At 43.1% G+C, this 24646-nt stretch overlaps 2 non-coding genes across 2 annotated transcripts; one reads left to right on the top strand and one right to left on the bottom strand.

Annotated features, from left to right (window-relative positions):
- Positions 1-1365: 1365 nt before the first annotated feature.
- LOC136752080 (U5 spliceosomal RNA) lies at positions 1366-1480 on the bottom strand. The gene has a single exon (XR_010817249.1). It is a non-coding gene; the product is annotated as a U5 spliceosomal RNA (small nuclear RNA).
- An 11309-nt stretch (positions 1481-12789) lies between these two features.
- On the top strand, positions 12790-12904 carry LOC136752120 (U5 spliceosomal RNA). Its single transcript, XR_010817283.1, has one exon. It is a non-coding gene; the product is annotated as a U5 spliceosomal RNA (small nuclear RNA).
- Positions 12905-24646: the final 11742 nt, after the last annotated feature.

The following is a 24646-nucleotide window of genomic DNA, read 5'->3' as shown; positions in this document are numbered from 1 at the left end:
TAATGCAAACAGAACATCAATCGAGCTGCTCGGAAGCCCCACGTCAGGAATAACTCCTTCAGTGAGGCTTAATGTTTACAAACATGAGTACAACTTCATAGGAAAAATGACATAACATCTTATGGCCGTTCATCCAATCAGAAGATACAGGTCCGGGTCCGTTTTACGATCTGTCCACTTGAAGAGGTGATGGATGCAAAGCAGATGTCCGTCTTTGATGTGCACTAGGAAGATGCCATCCCACGGTCTTCATTTACCTTGTGTCAATCGCTCCTTAACAAAAACAATTCCTCCCTGTCTGGAGAAACAATTCAGTCATAAACAAATTCTCAGCAGACAGCTGTAGGCTATTTCGGCACTGTGTAATCTTTCATTACTGACAGGAGTTTCTAACAAACCAACCTTGTTGACCTTTTACTTGTCCTGCTAAATCTAATCTGCACAGCCTGTATACAATACTACTTCTAATGCTAGTATTAATATAAAACATTATATAATTATCAAAAAACACATTCTTCAACGTCCTATACAGAGTCTTCAAAAGCTATCAGACTTTAGCAGCTGGTGTATGAACACACATACGATTATACAGCATTTCTTGCAGCTTCGCAAGACCTAATTTTAAAAGTTGTTGGTAAATTAGATAATTAGTTAGGACCCTCTATTTGCATTTGATCCCCTCTATAATTGCTAAAATAAAGTTTTACTTACATTTTATTGACCAAACCACTGCATAGGACACATCTGTAACATGAACGCTACTGAATGGCACATACATTGAAAACTACGGAGAATTTAGACAAATCCTATTTACACTTCATAAATAATCTTAAAACGTTTCCAACCAAGGCAAGCCCCACTTGAAATACGTTCATAAACATTTTTAGTAAACAAGAAGAGAGATTGTTACATATGTTCCCTATGATGCATCTACAGAGCGAGAGAGAGAGACATAGAAAACTGTTTGTCATGCCAATAAAGCACCCTTGAATTGAATTGAATTGAATTGAGAGACAGAGAGAAAGACAGACACAGACAGACACTAACACAGCCACCCACCCACCCACTCACACACACACACACACACACACAGCCAGCAAGACACACAGAGCCAGTCAGCTCAGCGATGACATCACGAACCTCTCTCTGAGCTGACTGCTATGACATCACAGAGCACGTGCATTCCGTTGCTTGCCATCTGTCAACCACTCAGTCACTGCCAGCCAGACTGCCTGGCTGGCTGGATGGGGGGGCTGTTTGCTGCTGCTGCGTACCTTAGCAAGCTTATCTGCTTGACCGGCCTTCCTCTTCCTCCGCCCACATGCCCACCTATGCCCGATCTGCTGTTCACCTGGATCACAGCTCCGCCCCAAAAAGGCAGAGCCTCCCAAGAATGGTACAAACTCATCCACATTACCCTCCATGGAAAGCTTAAACAAAAGGCAAAAGCGTTATAAGTAATGAAGAGGAACCCGAGTCCAAGACGCTTCCGACCAGCCATACATATTTGTGTGTATTAAAGATCACATTTTATTACATTTTGTTTTTCTGTACTTTATTACATCTAATTGTGAATTATAATTGTATTGTTTATTTTCCATATGTATGTACGTATGTATGTTTGCATGTCCAATTGCTTTGACAATACAAATGCACTAAATTGAGAGACAGAGAGAGAGAGACAGAGAGAGAGAGAGAGAGAGAGAGACGTGCTAGGGCACATCTGTAACATAAACTAGGGAACATTCGTCACATGCTTAGGGAACATTCATAACAAACAGGGAACATTTGTAATACGAATTAGGGAACCTTTGTGACATACTAAAAATACATACTGGTAAGATGTTGGGCACATTTGAAACAACAAAAATGGCATTTGGTTATTTATTAGGGACATTTATACCAGTCTGAGCAAATATCTATGCATATTCCAATGTTTGTTGCAGGACTTACAGATTGAGTGAGGGGGTCAAAATGTTTGATTCTGAACTAATCACTGCTTCCTCAATTTTGTTTTAAACATAATTTAAAAGAAAAGTGGGCTATACATTGGTCTGGAAAAAGGGAGCAGTGGTCCCTAAGACAATTCTTTTAGTTTTTTGACACAATTCCTAAAACCCATTTTCTGTAAAATATGTTATCAACTTGCATTAATATATCATCCAAACCACAATCATACTAATCATGAAGATGTTCATATTATTATATTCTAGTCTATTGTGTATTGTATTTATTATCAGGCCCTTCTCTTATGTTTTACAGTTGTTATTATTATTCCGTACAATACAGGGATTAAATTAAGTATTTTAACCACAAAGTATTGGCTACAGTTATGATGCCTACTTCACTGTTCATGTGCATACAGTTTCTGAGGTCTGGACCACTGCACAGTAGTCCCTGGAGTTGTAGTCCAGAGCACTGCAAAATTCGTGCTGAAGTGATCTGGATCACCACGCAATGGCCCAAGGACCACTGCAAACTTGGATTTCAATGTTTTTGTGTAATCCATGTTGCAATAGCACCTACCATGTTCCTTTGTGGTGAGCTGGTTAATTCTGATCTGGGAAAACCACAATCCTGCAGGTTTAATAAGTCTCTCTACACATCAGTCCCTGAGTACCTTCAACCAATGGTCATTTTGACCAATTAAGCCCAAGAATTGAGTCAATTAAGTTGTCAAGGACTACCCAGTAAAGACGTGAACTCACGACTAGGTCACACTGTGAGCTCTCCAGAGCAGACATTACACTGAGCTCAGTGTGAGCTCACTTAGCGCTTTTCCACCGACATGGTGCCGGTGCTGGAGGCCGAGTTGCAGTTACAAATACAATGCCGAGCACAGCAGTGCAGCGCCACTACTCCTCTCTATCCACCACACAAAGACGTGCGTCACTCTAACCTGTCCGGCTTTACAACATGCAACTCAAATAATATGTTCTTAGGGGAACAACATAACACATAGCGATTTCTCCGTGCTGTAAAGTAAAATAATGTATACAGTGTTTCTAATTTCTTTTTTACGATACCTTTCATTGATATTTATATTTTTCAATAATAAACTAATGTCACAGTCTTCCCCCACTTTATTTGAAACGTCCTCGTTTCTTAATTAAATAAATCATACAGTATTTCTAATGTTACATTTTTATATATATATATATATATATTTACACTTAGATTTTCCAAGGGATAAACTGATGTTGCAGTAATTAAATCACAATAGATGTATGTCAGTACAATTGGAAGTTTTTCTTTTTTTTTTTTTTAAGAATGGCAAATTAGGAGCCATTACTGTATTGAACTGTAATGTAACATGAAAACAGGTATAAACCAAGAAAGAACTAAATCTTTAAACTTGTCAGGTTTTATAAATTTACGACCACTAGGTACATCCAGCAGGTAATGCCACAGGAGTCTGGGGTCGCTGAGGTAAGAGAACAGACATAGTCTCTGGGTGCACTGTGACTTGGGCATCCCGAAGGCTGGAAGAATGGGTGACACCTGGGCATGGCTCAAGTGCTAGAGCAGGCTGTGGAACAACACCTGGAACAGGTAGCATATCCCTCTGGACAGGAGCTGTGGAAAAAAAAAGAGAGAGAGACGGCATCGAGTGATGACTGGAGCTCGCTGGAACTGGAAGTGGGTAAGGGACGTCTCCAGACAAAGCCGTCAGTGTTGATGGCGGACTGACAGGTGCATCATCAGGATCTCTAAACAGCTGTGGAGGCGCTTCTGGATGAGCAGGTAAGTCAGACCAAGGACCTTTGTATGCCTTCAGCCGATTGTAATGTACAATCCATGATTTGGATCGTGGATCTTTTGGGTCAGTGATTTCATAGGTCACGCCAGGACAACCGTCTTTATCCAACCTCTTCAGAACTCTATGTGGCCCTTTCCATCTAGGAGCAAGTTTATTCCTTTGATTGGCAGGATCATCAAGGAAAACAAGATCACCTTCAGCATAGGGGTTAAAAGCAAGATTTTGATCATAGTGAGTCTTTAGCAGTAGTTTAGATTCTTTCGACTACTCAGCGGCCATGTCAAAAGCATGTGACAGGCGGTTAAAGACATCCTGGGCATAAGCAGCTGGTGTGCCCAGAGTTGCTTGAGTAGTGAATGAACTGCAGTTCAACAAAACGTCCACAGGCAGACAAGGTTCCCGACCATGAGCAAGGAAAAATTGAGTTTATCCAGTACTGGAATGTACACTTGAATTGTACGCAAGTTCCACCTGTGAGAGGTATTTGTCCCATTCTCCTCCATTTTGGTAGATGTATTTAGCTAATTGGTCTTTTAATGTCCGGTTCAGTCTTTCCACCATGCAATCTGATTGGGCATGGTACGGAGATGTTCGTGTCTTCTCAATTCCCAACTTGCTACACAGCTGCTTCACCAGATCAGACTCAAACTGTCTGCCCTGGTCAGTGTGGATGGACTCAGGTATACCATGTTGACGGATGAAGTCTTCAGACAAGCATTGAGCTTCACTTGTTGCACGCTGATCTTTAAAAGGAAAGAGATTCACATAGAATGTAAAATAATCCATTACAACAAAAACATACCTGTTGCCTTGAGAAGTGACTGGTAGCTCGGTGAGGTCAGCAGCAATTTTCTGGAATGGACGATCCACCACAATAGGTTGTAAAGGAGCTCTAGCTTTTGGTGTTGGAGCACTGCGAGTCTGACAAGTTAAACACTTTGTACAGAACTTGTAAATGTCACGTGACATGTAAGGCCAATAGCAGATTTTTCTGTCTCTCTGCAAAGTTCGTTCAGTCCCTAAATGTCCACTGAAGACATTTCCATGCAGGTAAGTGAGGGCTGTCTGAATGAGGGATTCAGGAAGAACCAATTGGTAAGTATAGGCTTTCTGAAGAAAGGTTTTAATTTTTTGACAGAGGATCCCATTTTCCAAAGTCAGGTGAGGAAACTCATACCAGAGCTTTTTCAGAGCTGACGGGGAGTTTTTGATTCGTCGTGCAGTAGGTCTTCGGTTATCCATTTCTTTCCATTCCATCGCAGTTCTCAGAATGACATCCACTTGTTGTTTCTGCTTCAGTTCATCAATGTCTATTGCTAAATCTTCACAGGTTTGTCTTACAGGAACAGCTTGTTTAGGCTGTAGTTCAGAAGACCAACTGTTTTGCATCTTTTTGGGCAACGTTTTTAACGAATCGTCTGTAATAGGAACAGAGACCCACAAAAGCTCTCACCTCAGTAGGTGTTCTTGGTGTTGGCCAATCTTTCAATTTGTCAAGCTTCCTGGAATCTGGTCTGAGACCACCCTTGGTGATTACATGTCCCAGGAAAGAGACTTCATCCCGTATAAAATGGTATAAGCCGCTGCCGGTGGTAAATGCGGTCTTCTCCCGGTCTTCTGATGCCAGCTGAACCTACCAATAACCACTTGACAGGTCCATGGTACTAAACCAGCATGCCCCTGCCAGGCTGTCCAAAGCTTCAGAAATCTGTGGTAAGGGATGCGAGTCCCGTATGGTGACAGGGTTTAATTTCTTAATGCAATGCACAATCTGTAGCTGCCGTCCTTTTTCTTGACTAAAACAACAGGTGAAGCCCAAGGGCTGCAGCTCTCCTCAATGAGGTGATGGGCCAGCAACTGCTGAACTTGTTTTTCTATTTCCTGCTTCAAAGCTGGAGAAGTCCTGTAAGCATGTTGGCGGATCGGTAGGGCATCTCCAGTTCGAATGTGTTGCTTTACAGCATCTGTGCAGCCATAGTCATGTTCATGTGAACTAAACACATCACAATACTTCAAAAGTAAGTTCTCCAGCTGGTCCATTTGTGAATCACTCAATTTAGACTGACTGAAGTCCACTGTGGGTAACTTTGTGCCTTCTGTCTGCCTGATATTGTGCACAGTAGCCTCAATAACCTGGAACTCTTCACCTCCCTGATTTATCAGAGAGTAAAAGTTTCCCAGTGGTGTGTTACTTGGCACATGGCAGTCGTCATTGGTAGGATTCATGACACCAACGGTTGTTAATCCTTTCCTCACTGGAGACATTGTTCTGGCAACAAACAGACCTGGGTAGTTGCATGCTTCAGGTTACAGTATTCCTAAGTAATTTGGAGTTGAGATTTGATTTTCTGTAAATGGCTGCAACTTTGCCATGATATACATCTCAGTCATTGCAGGAATGTAGATTGGCGCAAATGTCACAGCATTGCAACAAAGAGGTGTGATTTGCTTAGAAAACAACAGTGGGACTTTCCAGTTCCACAACTGTAATTGTCCTTGTACATCAATCACTGCATGGTGTTTCTGCAGAAAATCCCATCCGAGTATGACAGCTTGATTGGAATTTCTTATCACTTGAACATCATGATGACAAACCTCCTCTCCAAGTCTAATACTAATGGTTAGTGTTCCAAGAGTATCAAGGCACTCACCAGTCACTGACCTTGCCAACACGTATGTCTTTCTGATGGAGTTTGTCTTCAGTGCTGGAATTGACACTCTTAAATTTTCTTGATCAAAGAAATTTGTGAACCAGTATCAATGAAGGCTTGAACAGCAGTGTCTTTAATAACAGCAAAACAATATTGGAGAGGTTGGAGAGTCTTTTAAAGCTGAAGCTTCAGACTCTGGAACCCTGTAATTCAATGTAGCAGCTACTTGGCCCGCAGCACCTCCTACCACTCGTTTCCCTGATAGGTGGGATCCTCAGAATCAAAGCAAAGATGACATTTGTTGTATCTGCAATCAGGCCTTCTCTCATGGTGATGTGGACTGGGTGTTCTCCTGGTGTACCTGTCCCTTGAGTGTGAGTAGGATGCAGATGGACTACGAGAATATCTTGAACTGCAGTGCTGATCAGGGTGAGATGAGTGATAGCGACTGCTAGGACTGTTAGTTCTTGAATAGTAATGGTTGCTTGGTGATGGAGACCACCTTTCATATTTTTGCCTATGTAGGGAATGATGTCCGGGTCTTGGTCCAGGAGACATGTTTCTATAAAGGTGAAGAAACGTCTCTTTGTGATCTAGAGGAAGAATTATACCCATCAGGGGATGCTTTTCGTGATGCACGATATTGCTCTTGTTTCATCCATTCTGGATAGGCTGACGGTCCTTTCTCCCCTCTTTGTACTGGCTGTGCACATGTTTGAGATTTTCTTGCTGTTGCTTCAACTGGCTCACCTCTACTCTGAATGCTTTAACATCTGCAGTTAAATCTGCAATAGCTTGTAGTAATTTGGGGGATTCCTCTGACGTAGATGAAATGGACTTGCTTGACACCATAGCTGAACCTTCTCATTTATTGTGCTTTAGAAATGTGAAGAGGCAGTTCTTAATGCTTCCTGACCCGCTCCCACTTGCAAGCCATTTTTAGGGCTTCCTCCAATCTACTTGCACCATGCTCATAACACTTTGCCTGCAGCACTGGGTCTAAACCAGCAACAAAACGTCTAAAACGCTCCATTTCAATAGCTGGCTGTCCGTAATTGGGAAACGCCTCTTGCACAAGTCTGCTTACTTCGGCTGCATAAACTTCTAATGCTTCTTTAGGCTGACGGGGTCTTGCATTAACAAAAGTTTGAAAATGCAGTAGGTATTCTTTTCTTCCAAAGACTTATTTTAATGTCTCTACCGTTTTAGCATAGTCTTTCTGCATTTCAGAGGGTAAAGAAACCCAGTATGACAGTGCATCAGCACTTAAACGTGTTGGTACAATTGTTGCAAGATCCTGGTGCTGTTTGTGCAGCTTTTACAGCCAATTCCAGACGCGTGTTCCACAGAGAGAAACTTTCTTTATCCTTCCCATCTCCGTGAAAGCAAGGAGGCAGCTCAACACGATCATGTGTTACTCTGTCGTATTCGTGCGTCTTTCTGCATTAATCGCTTCATTTTCATTTGCTGCGTCAACATTAATTAATCTGTCTATCGGATTTTCCATGTTTTTTTTTATATACTTGTTTAACTTAGCTATTTGCGGTTAAATGACTTGACATAGCTGTTTATTACTTTCGTACGTTTTTTTGTATTATTATTTTCCGATTTTAACAGTACAGTTCACTCACCACCGACATGGTTTTGTCTCAGTCACCCGCAAGCACAGCTCACTGCATCCGGCCTCGGTAGAGAAAAAACAAAAGCAAACAATATCCCTCGCTGCCGCCAGTCTGTAAACCGTGAAACGAGTCTCTTCGGAGGTAGACATGTTGTTTGGGGTTCAGTTTACATCAGGACTGCTTGACACAATTTATTGTTCCTGGCACTTTTGTTTATGTCTCTTATGAACCGAGTTGCAGGTACAAATACAATGCCGAGCACAGCAGTGCAGCGCCACTACTCCTCTCTATCCAGAACACAAAGACGTGCGTCACTCTAACCTGTCCGGCTTTACAACATGCAACTCAAATAATATGTTCTTGGGGGAACAACATAACACATGGCGATTCCTCCTGCTATAAAGTAAAATAATGTATACGGTGTTTCTAATTTCTTTTACGATACCTTTTCATATATATTTATAATTTTCAATAATAAACTAATGTCACAGTAATACCAATGAGCTTTAATAATGCCGAAAATAATAATGCGTTTATCTTTAATAGTGAAGATATTGCATAGATGTATATCTTTCATATACACAAATAGAAAAAACGGTTTCCAAATCGAATATAGAACTGAAACTTTCAGACAATCCATGAAAAATGTAATGTAAACATTTACACTTCTTAACAATTCTATATATCAATTATATTCATAACCCTAACCCTAACAATAACCCTAACTTTAAGTTACAATTGTTCCCTAAACACTTTTCCCAATTTTGCAGGATCAATAAAAAACTGTCAAGCAATGTGATATAACTTTACGGAAAATAATAATCTGTATATATTTAATTGTTTTGACAATGTTAAGATATAATGCATCTTTCACATAGGGAACATTTGTAACATGATAGGAAAAACAAACAAATTATGTAACTTTGAAAATATTCAATATTACAGCATACAGTATAATCAACACAGAACTGTGTCTATACTGAAAAGCTGTTGATATTTGAAAAGTGACAGAGGTTTGAATTTGAAAGTATCAATTCATAAAAGATACAATGAGCAGGAGCAGGAGCTGTGCGATCCATTACCCAGAGCACCTGAAGAACGCTCAGGCCAGGAAGAGTCTCACACAACACATACTGAAGGACAACCCAGAGACTCTCAGAGCCGACTTCTCTCAGACTGGAGACCAGCAAGTCACCAGCAACCTGGTCTTCTACACCGAGCACACCGACGCCTGGCACGCTGCCATCTGTCAACTGTACAGGCACATTAAAAAGAGAGGCATCAGTAAAGGAAGGCAGGTGTCAATCAGTGAGGAGGACGACCCAGACACCTCCATGCTGACAATCAATCTGTACCACACTGGAACAGTCTTAATACAGGGCAGCGAGGGCAGCCTGGGCACCTTTGAAAATCAGTTCCACTCACTGAAAACGCTGGCTGACAGAGAGAAAAAGGAGAGACGTGTCCAAAAGAGCACAGACGCAGCCACACAGGAGGAGAGTCCAGCCCCACACTGCCCTGCCAACGGAGGGGAGAGCGCCGCGCCAGAGAACAGCGAGGAATCCACACGCATCCCAGCACAGGACACCCCTCAGACACCGACACAGTGTCCCAGCTGAGGGAGAACATGTCCCTGCTGGAGGTGGAGCTGATGGAGCTAAAAGAGTTGGTGCTGGCCATGCTCACAACCTCCAACACCACAGAGCAGCTAACAGACCAGCTCAACAGAGTCCAACACGAGCACAAGGTCACAGTGAGGGAGCTGAGGGAGGAGGTGAGGGAGCTGCAGCAGGACAGGGAGGCCATGAGGAGGGAGCTGACGGCCCTGAGAGAGGAACTGCAACGCAGAGACAAGACAGTGCAGAGCCTGAAGGAGCAGCTATACAAATTCACTGCCCACAACAACTAGCCCTCAAGAAACCCAGCAGTGCACAATGTGCAGAGCCCTCCCACCCCAATGACATCCAGACATACTGACTCTCACACAACACACCACTCACACACTGCATCCAACACACACCCTGAGCCTGACACACACACTGCACCCAACACACACACACAACCCGACCCGAACACACAGAGTGCACCCAGCACACACACACACCCCTGAGCCCGACATACACACATACCCTGACTCAGACACACACAGTGCACCCAACACACACACACACCCTGACTCAGCTGTCCGAGGAGAGCCTCGGCTCCCCCAGCCATATTATTATACACACAGGCACAAACGACCTGAGGACCCAGCAGGACAAGGTGGCCAGCTCCATCTCCACCCTGCAGCCCAGGAAGGACTTCCACCCCAACACCATCCACATGATCAACGCTGAGATCTCTCAGGGATGTGCTCTGATGCCAAATGTGCACCTGGCACACCACCCCACTCTTGGGACCCACAGCTTGTTTGACCACGTCCATCTCCACAAACAAGCAGTGAGCGTCTTCGCAAAGACACTCAAAGACATCGCCCTGGGCCGAAACCCAGCCCGCCCCCCACATGGCCACAGAAGGTTCTCCAGCACCCACACCACCCAGAACAACCCCGAGCCAATCAGGAGAGCGGCCCCTGGGAGCCCCCACCCTCCACCTGCACACCACCTTCCCCAGCCCGGACACCGCAGACCCCAGCCTGGATACGCCCGACCACAGTACAGCAGACCCAGAGTGGAGCCCATCCAGAACATGCACAGAGCAGCCCAGCAGCACAGACAGCGCAACTAAGCAGCAGCGGTCAGCAGAGTGGCCGACACCGACACCGGGGAGCTGCAGGAGATCCGACACCTGCTCAACCTCATCTGCACCCGACTGATAAGATAAGTAACTGTGCATAACAAAGAAACCACTGCAGGAGGTGACTAGCTATTACCACATCCGAAAATCACCCCTGTATAAATGTAGTTATATACTGATATATATGGACATATTTTCTAAAAATTATGTAGATATATGGATGCTTACATATATGTGTATATATGTAGATATATGTGTGTATGTGTATGTATATAGGAGTGTTTGTTTGTTTTTTATTTATTCGTTTCCTATTTTTTCATATCACCAGTATTAATATTTATTTATTTGTTTCCTTTCCACCTCACACATTTCCAGATATATCTCATTCCAAAGGAGTATATAAATTGCTTAATTAGAGTAGAAAGAAATGCGATCCCTATCTATCACCATGTGGAACATCCAGGGCCTGGGCTCCTCAGTGTTCGGGCTGAAGAGCACAGACCCGGAGTTCAGAGATAGAGTGAGAGACAAGGATGTCATCATCCTGCAAGGGACATGGTGTCGGGCAGACGTGTCCAGTCACTGTCCCTCAGGCTACAGAGAGGTCATAGTGCCCTCCCTGAAGAAGCCCTCCGGCAGACATGGCAGGGACTCCGGGGACATAATAATCTGCTACAAAGCAGAGCTCAGTGACTCCATACAGCCCATCAAAACAGCAGAGTCACACATATGGCTTAAAATAAGCAAATAAATCATTTCTACACAAGCCGATGTGTTCCTGTGTGCCGTGTATGTTCCCCCCTCAGAATCCCCATATCACAATGAGGAGATCTTAATCGACTCAATTCTTGGGCTTAATTGGTCAAAATGACCATTGGTTGAAGGTACTCAGGGACTGATGTGTAGAGAGACTTATTAAACCTGCAGGATTGTGGTTTTCCCAGAACAGAATTAACCAGCTGACCACAAAGGAACATGGTAGGTGCTATAGCAACATGGATTACACAAAAACATTGAAATCCAAGTTTGCAGTGGTCCTTGGGCCATTGCGTGGTGATCCAGATCACTTCAGCATGAATTTTGCAGTGGTCTGGACTACAACTCCAGGGACTACTGTGCACTGTGAACAGTGAAGTAGGCATCATAACTGTAGCCAATACTTTGTGGTTAAAATACTTAATTTAATCCCTGTATTGTACGGAATAATAATAACAACTGTAAAACATAAGAGAAGGGCCTGATAATAAATACAATACACAATAGACTAGAACCCTTAGAATGTAATAATATGAACATTTTCATGATTAGTATGATTGTGGTTTGGATGATATATTAATGCAAGTTGATAACATATTTTACAGAAAATGGGTTTTAGGAATTGTGTCCAAAAACTAAAAGAATTGTCTTAGGGACCACTTCTCCTTTTTTCCAGACCAATGTATAGCCCACTTTTCTTTTAAATTATGTTTAAAACAAAATTGAGGAATCAGTGGTTAGTTCTGAATCAAACATATTGACCCCCTCACTCAATCTGTAAGTCCTGCAGCAAACATTGGAATATGCATAGATATTTGCACAGACTGGTATAAATGTCCCTAATAAATAACCAAATGCCATTTTTGTTGTTTCAAATGTGTCCAACATCTTACCAGTATGTCCTTTTAGTATGTCACAAAGGTTCCCTAATTCGTTTTAAAAATGTTCCCTGTATGTTATGAATGTTCCCTAAGCATGTGACGAATGTTCCCTAGTTTATGTTATAGATGTGCCCTAGCACTTCTATCTCTCTCTTTCTCTGTCTCTCACTCTCAATTCAGTGCATTTGTATTTTAAAAGAAATTGGACATGCATACATACATACATACATACATACATACATACATACATACATACATATATATGGAAAATTAACAATACAATTAAAAATCACAATAAGATGTAATAAAGTACAGAAAAACAAAATGTAATAAAATGTGATCTTTAATACACACAAATATGTATGGCTGGTCGGAAGTGTCTTGGACTCGGGTTCCTCTTCATTACTTATAACGCTTTTGCCTTTTGCTAAAGCTTTCCATGGAGGGGAACGTGGATGAGTTTGTACCATTCTTGGGAGGCTCTGCCTTGTTGGGGCGGAGCTGTGATCCAGGTGAACAGCAGATCGGGCATAGGTGGGCATGTGGGCGGAGGAGGAGGAAGGCCGGTCAAGCAGATAAGCTTGCTAAGGTATGCAGCAGCAGCAAACAGCCCCCCCATCCAGTCAGCCAGGCAGTCTGGCTGGCAGTGACTGAGTAGTTGACAGATGGCAAGCAACGGAATGCACGTGCTCTGTGATGTCATAGCAGTCAGCTCAGAGAGAGGTTCGTGATGTCATCGCTGAGCTGGCTGGCTCTGTGTGTCTTGCTGGTTGTGTGTATGTGTGTGTGTGTGTGTGAGAGAGAGAGATAGAGTGTGTGTGTATGTGTGTGTGTGAGTGGGCGGGTGTCTGTCTGTCTGTCTGTCTCTCTCTGTCTCTCAATTCAATTCAATTCAATTCAAGGTTGCTTTATTGGCAGGACAAACAGATTCGTAGTGTTGCCAAAGCAGTTGATATATACATACATTGAAAAATAATAAAAGGTAGGAAAAAAGAAACAAAAAAAATGAAACAGTAACATTATAATTTATAAATTAAATCTTAATAGACATGTACATTTACTTTATGTTATCAGGTTACAGCTGGTGCTCATGTATGTCATGTTTTCACAGTGAGCCCCTCAGGCTGTGGCAGGCGGCTACATATTGGGCGGCCAGGGGGGCTGTGTGTCCCTACCCCAGGAGGATAGCTTTTTTTTTTTTCATTCATCAATTCAGAGAATGATTTTATAATATTTATGAATTTATTATAGAACGTGTCCCTTAATTTGGCATATTTATTGCATCGGAGGAGGAAGTGCATCTCTGTCTCGACCTCTCCTGTCTCGCAGTGACCACAGCGCCGCTCCTCTCTGGGCAGCCAGCTCTTCCTGCGTCGGCCCGTCTCTATGGCCAGGCTGTGGTCACTGAGCCTGTACTTGGTCAGGATCCATCTCTGCTTCATATCTCTGACAGTGAAGAGATATTCTGCCAGGGTGTATTCTCTGTTTAGGGCCCGATAGCAATCCAGTTTACTTTGGGATTTGGTTTCATTGTTCCAATGTTCCAGATAGGAGGTTTTGGTTATCTTTATGATTTGGTTGACTCTAATTGGGGGCAGGTAAGCAGTGCTGACCTGAAGCTGGTCTCTGTTCGCAGTATTAGCGGGGGTCAGTGCCGTGAGCTTCAGGGCCAGCTGACTCAGTGGACTCTTTTCAGGGCTGAGCTCTTGGGTTTGGAGGGCCTTGTACTGGAGTGAGTCTGACTCACTTTTCTTCAGGTGCATCCAGAATTTCAGTGTTCTTTTCTTTATATTAATGAGGGTTGGGAAGCGGCCTAATTCTGCCCTGCATGCGTGGTTTGGTGTGCTCCTGTGCACCTGCAGTATGTTTTTATAGAGTTCAGCATGCAGGGTCTCTATTGGATGTTTGTCCCACCTAGTGTAGTCCTGTTGACTGAGTGGACCCTGTACTTCATTACCGTACAGCGCAATGGGCTGGATCACACTGTCAATTAGTTTGAGACAGAAGAAGATTCTATAACATTAATATCCCATTCACAATCTGATTGCGTAGAAAGCTCTTCTTGCTTTGTCTTTGAGTGCCTTCACTGCCAGGTTAAAGCCCCCTGACGCACTAATAGTCAGGCCCAGGTAAGTGTAGTGTGAGGTGTGTTCTAGGGTAGTGTTGCCTAGCGTGAAGTGGTATTTGTTTCCCTGAGGATTTTTTTTTTGGAAAATCATGATCTTTGTCTTCTTCATGTTTACTGTCAGGGCCCAGAACTAACAGTACTGCTCAAGCAGTGCCAGGTTTTGCTGAAGCCCCTGTTCTGTGGACGACAGCAAGACTAGGTCATCCGCATAGAGCAGGAATTTGACTTCTGTGTCATTTAGGGTGAGGCCAGGGGCATCAGACTGCTCCAACACCGTTGCCAACTCATTGATGTAGATGTTGAACAGTGTTGGGCTCAGACTGCAGCCCTGCCTCACTCCCCGCCCCTGAGTGAAGAATTCTGTTCTTTTGTTGCCAATTTTTTACTGCACATTTGTTTTCGGTGTACATTGTATTTATAATATCATAGAATTTACTCCCTACACCGCTTTGAAGAATTCTGTAATAAAGTCCCTCGTGCCAAATGGAATCGAATGCCATTTTGAAATCAATGAAACAGGCAAAGATTTTGCCTTTACTTTTTTAGTGGACGTGTTTGTCTATGAGGGTGTGTAGGGTGTAAATATGATCTGTAGTGCGGTGATTTGGGAGGAAGCCAATCTGACTCTTATTCAGGACACTGTGCTCGGTAAGGAAGGCCAGTATCCGGGCGTTGATGATACTGCAGAACACCTTCCCAAGGTTACTGCTAACACAGATGCCCCGGTAGTTGTTAGGGTCGAATTTGTCTCCACTCTTATAGATTGGGGTGATCAGCCCCTGCTTCCAGATGTCAGGGAAGTAACCAGTACTGAGGACCATGTTGAACAATTTAAGCACAGCCTCCTGCAGTTGTGCGCTGCTGTGTTTGAGCATTTCAGTGCTGATGCTGTCCGGGCTGCAGGCTTTTCTGGGTGGAAGTGCCTGGAGCTTTTTAGATAGTTCCTGTAGGGTGATTGGAGCGTCATTTGGGTTTTGATTATTTTTAATTGATTGTTCGAGTATTTTCAGTTTTTCCCTGGTTTCAATTTGTTTGTGTGTCAGGTCATTTTGTTGGATATCTTTATAAAGGTTTTCAAAGTATTTTTTCCAAATGGTTCTGTTTCGTATTGCCAATTCTTGTTGTTTTGTTGAATTAAATTGTTCCACATTTCCCAGAACTGGTTTTGGTCAACAGATTTCTCTATGTCTTTGAGTGTTTTGTTTGTGTGTTTCTGTTTTTTATTTTTAAGGGTGTGTTTGTAGTGTTTTAGGGTCTCACAGTACTGTTGGCATAGTTCTGTGTCTTGTGGTTGATGATGTTTTTGATTAGATAGGTGCCTTGAATTTGTTTTTTATTGATTTACACTCATCATCAAACCATGTCTGTGTGTGTGTATGATTCTGGTTGATTTTTTCTTTGTCTTTTTAAGATTTGCCATTGTGGCTGCAATTTGAAATATTTGATTGATATCATTTATGGCCAGATTTAGTCCTGTCACATCAGGCTGGTACTGTGAGCTGAGGAAAGTGTTGATGATGTCTGTTATTTCTGTAGAACTGATTGCTTGGTTAAATTCCTCTGTGCTGTTTGGAGCCCATCTGTATGTTTGATTAAGGTTGTACAGCTTACTGGGCTGTGTCTGTGTGTTGCTGGCCTGACTTCTTCTTTTCAGGAACACTGTGATTTGGTTGTGGTCTGACAGGGGGGTTTGCTGCCTGACAGTGAATGCACTGATGAAGGAGGGGTCCATGTCAGTGAGGGCGTAGTCGACTACATTAGTCCCAAGAGCTGAGCAATACGTGAACCTCCCTAAAGAGTCCCCTCTGATCCTGCCATTAAACCCCGTCGGGGATGTTCCTCTGGGTTGTGGTGGGGGTGAGGTACAGAGGGGCCTGGCCGAACACATGGCTGTTTCCCTGTGTACCGATGCAGTTGGGCTCGGTGCCTGTCCGGGCATTGAAGTCCCCACAGAGCAGCACATTCCCCTGGGCCTGGAAATGGCCGATCTCTGTGTGGAGGGTGTTAAAAAATTCCCCATTGTAATAGGGGGATTCAGAGGTGGGGGTATACGCTGTACAAAGGTATATATGGTTCTCACACTGGGCTATTCCCTTCTTAATTTGAAGCCATGTGTGCGTTGGGCCCTGTTTGACTGGGCTGATGTGGTTCGCCAGCTCCTCTTTGTACCACACTATGATCCCCCCAGAGTCCCTGCCACGCCGCACTGTGCTCAGTTTAATTGAGGGCACAATAACCTCCCTGTAGCCCAGGGGGCAGTGTGTGGGCACCTCTGCACGGCACCATGTCTCCAACAGAACTATGATATCTAATTCTTTAATTCTTTTAATGAATTCAGGGTCTGTGCTCTTTAGCCCGAAAGGCGAGGAGTTCAGGCCCTGAATGTTCCAGCAGCTGACTGTAAATGAGCTCATTTTAGCTAACATTGTACTTGGTGGAATAAAATGCCTATCAACAATACAACTTTTTAATCTAAGGTTTTGTTTAAACTAGAATTTCAAATATAATAATTATTAGTTTTATGTAAAGTATGGTTACATTGTATGTACACAGGTATTTATTTTTAATTTACAAGTGGGGTTGTCCGTCCCTACCCGAGTTCTCTGGCTCAGCTCAGCAGTCTGGAGCAGAGGAGGCTGAGCAGGTGCTTGATCTCCCCCAGCTTGGTGGGGGCCGGAGTGGCGGCCTGGGTCAGGGCTGCGGCATAGCTGAGCGGCTTCTGATGGGCGCTGTGCCTGGTGCTCGTGGGGCGGGTGGGAGGCTGGGTGATGGGGGGCTGGCTGGTGCTGCGGCATCGTGGTACGTGTGCTCCAGTGCGGGGGGGTTGTATGTTTGGCTGGCCTCTGTTGGTATTGCTGTGTGGATAGGAGCTCATACATTCAGTGACTTCTCTCTCTCTCTCGTTCTGTAGATGCATCATAGGGAACATATGTAACAATCTCTCTTTTTGTTTACCAAAAATGTGAATGAAAGTATTTCAAGTGGGTTTTGCCTTGGTTGGAAACGTTTTAAGATAAATTATGAAGTGTGGGAGCCTTGGGAGGCTCTGCCTTGTTGGGGCGGAGCTGTGATCCAGGTGAACAGCAGATCGGGCAGAGCTGGGCATGAGGGCGGAGGAGGAGGAAGGCCGGTCAAGCAAATAAGCTTGCTAAGGTACGCAGCAGCAGCAAACAGCCCCCCCATCCAGCCAGCCAGGCAGTCTGGCTGGCAGTGACTGAGTGGTTGACAGACGGCAAGCAACGGAATGCACGTGCTCTGTGATGTCATAGCAGTCAGCTCAGAGAGAGGTTCGTGATGTCATCGCTGAGATGGCTGGCTCTGTGTGTCTTGCTGGCTTTGTGTGTGTGTGTGTGTGTGTGTGAGTGGGTTGGTGGGTGGCTGTGTTAGTGTCTGTCTGTCTCTCTCTGTCTCCCTCTCTCTCAATCTCTCTGTCTCTCGCTCTGTAGATGCATCATAGGGAACATATGTAACAATCTCTCTTTTTGTTACCAAAAATGTGAATGAACGTATTTCAAGTGGGTTATGCCTTGGTTGGAAACGTTTTAAGATTATTTATGAAGTGTAAATTGGATTTGCCTCAATTCTCCGTAGTTTTCAAAGTATGTGCCATTCAGTAGCGTTCATGTTACAGATGTGTCCTATGCAGTGGTAGGGTCAATAAAATGTCAGTAAAACTTTATTTTAGCAATTATAGTGGGTGTGCAAGAAACAACATCTTCAATCAGGTTGGAACGTTAGTTTCAATGCCTTTAATACACGCAGCGTGGAGAGGAACAGTGAATCAAGAAGATCCCAAAGTCGCTCTGCCTTCATTTAAAAGTCAGAGGCTTTTATACATAAAAATCAAAGATCTGGTTACAATCACAATGTCATTACTATATTATCTTAGAGAGTTAGCTAAGCAGAATATATATCATCATAAAACAGAGTTCATAGGTCAACACATGGATTAGGGAGCAGGCACTTCAATCATACTGTCTGACATTGTCTCCAAGATTCTCATCGTAAATAACAAACAGAAATCAAGCTACCTTCTGGCCTGTCCTTCTGGCTTGACCTTATCTTTCTTAAGTATACAAGAGAGTAGAATAGATATGAGGAAAATAATTCTAACTTTCCTTCCACAAGGGGAACAAATGCAAATAGAGGGTCCTCACTAATTATCTAATTCATGTGTGTGTGTTCATACACCAGCTGCTAAAGTCTGATAGCTTTTGAAGACTCTGTATAGGATGTTGAAGAAAGTGTTTTGTGATAATTATATAATGTTTTATATTAATACTAGCATTAGAAGTGGTTTTGTATACAGGCTGAGCAGATTAGATTTAGCAGGACAAGTAAAGGGTCAACAAGGTCGATTTGTTAGAAACTCCTGTCAGTAATGAAAGATTACACAGTGCCGAAATACCCTACAGCTGTCTGCAGTGAATTTGTTTATGACGTAATTGTTTCTCCAGATAGGGAGGAAGATTTTTTTGTTAAAGAGCGATTGACACTAGGTAAATGACGACCGTGGGATCGCATCTTCCTAGTGCACATCAAAGACGGACATCTGCTTTGGATCCATCACCTCTTCAAGTGGACAGATCGTAAAACGGACCCGGACCTGTATCTTCTGATTGGATGAACGGCCATAATATGTTACGTCATTTTTCCTATAAAGTTGTACTTATGTTTGTAAACATTAAGTCTCAATGAAGGAATTATTTCTGACAGTGGAGCTTCCGAGCGGCCGGATTAAAGTTCTGTTTGCTTTATCTCCGTGACTTCTCCACTTATTTCCCAGACGGTTCTACATAGTCTATTGTGTATTGTATTTAATATCAGGCCCTTCTCTTATGTTTTACAGTTGTTATTATTATTCCGTACAATACACAGATTAAATTAAGTATTTTAACCACAAAGTATTGGCTACAGTTATGATGCCTACTTCACTGTTCATATGCATACAGTTTCTGAGGTCTGGACCACTGCACAGTAGTCCCTGGAGTTGTAGTCCAGACCACTGCAAAATTCGTGCTGAAGTGATCTGGATCACCACGCAATGGCCCAAGGACCACTGCAAACTTGGATTTCAATGTTTTTGTGTAATCCATTTTGCAATAGCACCTACCATGTTCCTTTGTGGTGAGCTAGTTAATTCTGTTCTGGGAAAACCACAAACCTGCAGGTTTAATAAGTCTCTCTACACATCAGTCCCTGAGTACCTTCAACTAATGGTCATTTTGACCAATAAAGCCCAAGAATTGAGTCCATTAAGTTGTCAAGGACTACCCAGTAAAGACGTGAACTCACGACTAGGTCACACTGTGAGCTCTCCAGAGCAGACATTACACTGAGCTCAGTGTGAGCTCACTTAGCGCTTTTCCACCGACATGGTGCCGGTGCTGGAGCCAGAGCTGCTGCTCGGCCTGGGATCCAGCTGATCTTTTTGTGAACCGGCCCGCTTTTCCACCGGTTTAAGAATCAAACGCTGACATCACTGGATGTGGGCGTTCCCAAGCGTGGAGTAGAAGTGGAGAAACACAGCAATAATAATCAGCACCGAGGTGACTGCATCTTTAACATCACAATCAAACTCATTCCGCGTCTATGGCAAATCGTAACCCTAATGTTACAAATGTTCCCTAAATATGTGTTTTGCAGAATACACAAGCAAACGTTATGGAATATAAGCATTTTTTCGACACACATAATAGAACTTATTGTTCTTTAACATTGATGAGAATAATTAACATGAATTAACTTACTGTTGAAGATGAAACCCTTACCCAGTGGATAACCCTAACTCTATGTTAGAAATTTTGCCTAAACACTTATGTTGCAAGATCAATAAAAAACCTTTAGGAATTTGACACTTTTAAAGATACACATAGGTAATATCAATGTGCTTTCACAATGCCAAAATAATAATGCGTTTATCTTTAATAGTGAAGATGTTGTATAGATGTATATCTTTCATACACACAAATAGAAAAAAATGGTTTCCAAACCGAATATAGAACTGAAACTTGCAGACAATCCATGAAAAATGGAATGTAAACATTTACACTTCTTAACAATCCTATATATCAATTATATTCATAACCCTAACACTAACCCTAACTTTAAGTTACAAATGTTCCCTAATCACTTATTTTGCAGGATCAATAAAAAACTGTCAGGATTTTTTAAACTTTTACTGACACACATAGTTAATAGCAATGTGTTATAACTTTTCCGAAAATAATAATCCGTATATCTTTAATTGTTTTGACATTATTAAGATATAATGCATCTATCACATAGGGAACATTTGTTACATGATAGGAAAAACATACAAATGATGTAACTTTGAATATATTTAATATTACAGCATACAATTTGTCAGGCTTCATAATAATGGAATTTATGACATACTCTGTAAAAATCAAGCAAATAACATTTGTTGTTCATGAGAAAAAATATATATAATCAAAGCTATCAGACTTTAGCACGTGGTGAATGAACACACATACGATTATACAGCATTTGTTGCAGCTTCGCAAAACCTAATTTTAAACGTTGTTGGTAAATTAGATACAAAGTGAGGACCCTCTATTTGCATTATTCCCCTGTATTATTGCTAAAATAAAGTTTTACTGACATTTTACTGACACTACCACTGCATAGGACACATCTGTAACATGAACGCTACTTAATGGCACATACATTGAAAACTACGGAGAATTGAGAATTATCAAATTTACACTTCATAAATCATCTTAAAACGTTTCCAAACAAGGCAAAACCCACTTGAAATACGTTCATTCACATTTTTGGTAAACAAAAAGAGAGATTGTTACATATGTTCCCTATGATGCATCTACAGAGAGAGAGAAAGAGAGAGAGAGAGATATTTTTTTTTTACTTTAAAATGTACTTTATTACAAAAGTGCATCATTGAACACACAAAATCTACAAAAAGCATTAAAAAAAAACAATGCAGCCTACAAAAAATGCAGCTGTTAAACAACTATCCAATTACCATAAAAACAGAACAGACATCACTCTTTATATATTTAAAACCAAACCCTCATTCCCAACCAGGCAGAGAACCCTATCAAGGCACCATACCTTCTCAAACTGATCCACACTACACATTGTTTTGTGGTATTCATAATCGACAGTGATTTGAACAGCTACACTAATTTTAAAAACAGTCAAAACCTCACAAAAGACATGCTTACTCAATTTCCGTTTCCTACTCTTTTTGCCCTATCAAAAAATTGGTTAACTTGACCTTGTCTTTCAGTTGAACAATAGCACTTATACCGAACACAAACACCCTTGGAGAAAAACACAATGAGAGTTGAAAAAGGAACTTTTAACCATAGAAATAAAGGTTGTAATCTATTACAGTCTAAATAACGGTGAGCAACAGTTTTCGTTTGACCACAAAACACACAGGCATCAGTCACATCATGATCAATAATGGACAGAAAGGAATTCACTGCTAAGTGCCAGTGTAAATCCCCAGCTCTCTTATTCAGGGGGGCTGTATACAGGGTTCCCCAAGCTGGGCGAACTGCACTCTCAACTAGCAGCTTCCCTCTCCAGGGTGAATCAGGGACATCTTTTAACTGTGCAAAATTAGTCGTTTTCAATACAAATTGATACAGTGTCTTATTATTGGCACTAGAGAAAACAACATCGGAGACTTCCTTCATCTGTAAAATCAGATCTGGCCTATCCTGCCTGAGCCACATGGAAGGGGAAAGCTTCAGCTCAATGAAAAGCCTCTGTCTATCGGATTCATTGCTCCCCATCCAAACCTCCCCCTGTACACCCAGCCCCTACTCCTGCAGGGCCACACTCTACTGAGACAGCAACACCCCTACCACTCGCACTGAGTGCACCTGCAGCCTTCCTGCCAAGGCCTCCACACTCATCCAGCCACCCCCCCTCCCCATCACAACCTGCCCCAGCCTGGTCACACCTGCCTTAACCAGCCTGCTGTGCAAGCCCTGAGACTCCAACACAGGGAGCCGCAGTGCAGGGTTACACAGCAACGGCTCTCTCAAAAGCCAATAAGCCCCCAATCTCTCCATGTCTCTTCGCACCCGCACTAGCCACCACGCTTTCAAAACACTATGGTAAAAAAGTGGAACCCCTCTGAGATCCAACTGAGACATGTCTGTCACAAACAACTGCCTGTCCAGCTACAGCCACTGAGAACAGCAGCTTCTGAACTGTCTGTAACCTGAACACTGCCACCCTGCTGGTCAGGTCTAAAAGTCCCTGCCCACCTTCTGCTACTGGCAGAAAAACCACACTCTGCCTGATCCAGTGCAGCCTGTCCCAAAAGAAATGGAGCAGGATCCTCTGGAGTCTGGTGAGCACACCTGGTGGCGGCTCCACACACACTAGCCTGTGGCACAGCATTGAAGCCACCAGATTATTAATGACCAGCACCCTCCCTCTGTACAAGAGCTGGGGTAGCAGCCATCGCCAGCGCCCCAACCTCTCCTGTACCTGCTCCTCTATCCTCTACCAGTTCCTCTGCTTTGCCTTCTCTCCCCTCAGGAACACCCCCAGACACTTTAACTCCCCACTACTCCACTGCAGCCCAGCTTGCAAACCCAGGGGCTGTCTCCCCCCAACTCCCAGAGCACCACCGCACTGCTCTTCAACCAATTAACTCTTGCTGATGACACCTGCCCATATCTCTCTAGGCTCTCTTCCAAAAGCACAACGTCCCAGTCCCCCACCACACACACACACACACACACATCGTCTGCATATGCACACAACCGAACACACACCACACTGCAGGACGGGATGCTCAGACCAGTCAACACAGTCCTCAGCGTGTGCAAGAGAGGCTCTATGGACAAGGAATACAGCATTCCCGATAGCAAGCAGCCTTGTCTAATCCCTCTCTGCACTGGAAATGGGGTACTCAACCCGCCATTGATTTATAACACACTAAAAACATTATTATACAAACATTTAATCAGTGCCAAGAAATTAGGGCCCTAACCAAAAGCTTCCAAGGTATGGAACAAATACTTATGATCCACATGATCAAATGCTTTTTCTTGATCCAAGGAGATCAAACCTGCTTGAAAGCCAAACAACCTGGATGCCGACATCAGGTACCTCGCCAAAAAAATATGATCAAATATAGAGCGCTGTGGGACACAATAAGTCTGATCTGGGTGCAATAGGGATCCCATAACTGGATTGAGACGGTTGGCAAGGGCCTTTGACAAGATCTTAAAGTCACAGCACAACAATGACACAGGTCTCCAGTTGGAGATTTAACATATATCACCCTTTTTAGGGAGCAGTGTAAGTACTGCCCTCCTGCAGATCAATGGCAGCTCACCGTCCAGCACACCCTCTTCACACACACTGAGTAAGTCCATCCCTAGTACTGGCCACAGAGTCTTATAAGAACTGCACCGGCAGGCCGTCCAGTCCGGGAGCCTTTCCGTTGTTCAGGCCCTGCAGGGCAACACTGTTTTCTAGTTTTTTTTCTAGTTTTCTCAATCTAAACCTTTCCGGATTCTCAAGCTCCGCAGAGCCCCGCAACAGAGCCTGTGCCGAGTTAACAAACTGTTTTAAATCCGAAACAATGGACTCCACATTCACCCTGTAGAACCGTGTCTGAAATAAGTGGAGAGTCGTGGAGACAAAGCAAACAGAACTTTAATCGAGCCGCTCGGAAGCTCCACTGTCAGAAATAATTCCTTCAGTGAGGCTTAATGTTTACAGACATGAGTACAACTTTATAGGAAAAATGACGTAACATCTTATGGCCGTTCATCCAATCAGAAGATACAGGTCCGGGTCCGTTTTACGATCTGTCCTCCCGTGAAGAGGTGATGGATCCAAAGCAGATATCTGTCTTTGATGTGCACTAGGAAGATGCGATCCCACGGTCTTCATTTACCTAGTGTCAATCGCTCTTTAACAAAAACAATTCCTCCCTATCTGGAGAAACAATTCAGTCATAAACAAATTCTCAGCAGACAGCTGTAGGCTATTTCGGCACTGTGTAATCTTTCATTACTGACAGGAGTTTCTAACAAACCAACCTTGTTGACCCTTTACTTGTCCTGCTAAATCTAATCTGCTCAGTGTATATA

The sequence above is a fragment of the Amia ocellicauda genome, chromosome 6 (genome assembly GCF_036373705.1).
Source record: "Amia ocellicauda isolate fAmiCal2 chromosome 6, fAmiCal2.hap1, whole genome shotgun sequence".
NCBI classification, from domain to species: Eukaryota; Metazoa; Chordata; class Actinopteri; order Amiiformes; family Amiidae; genus Amia; species Amia ocellicauda.
The sequence above is the reverse complement of the archived record's forward strand: the minus strand, read 5'-3'. Positions and strand labels throughout refer to the sequence as shown.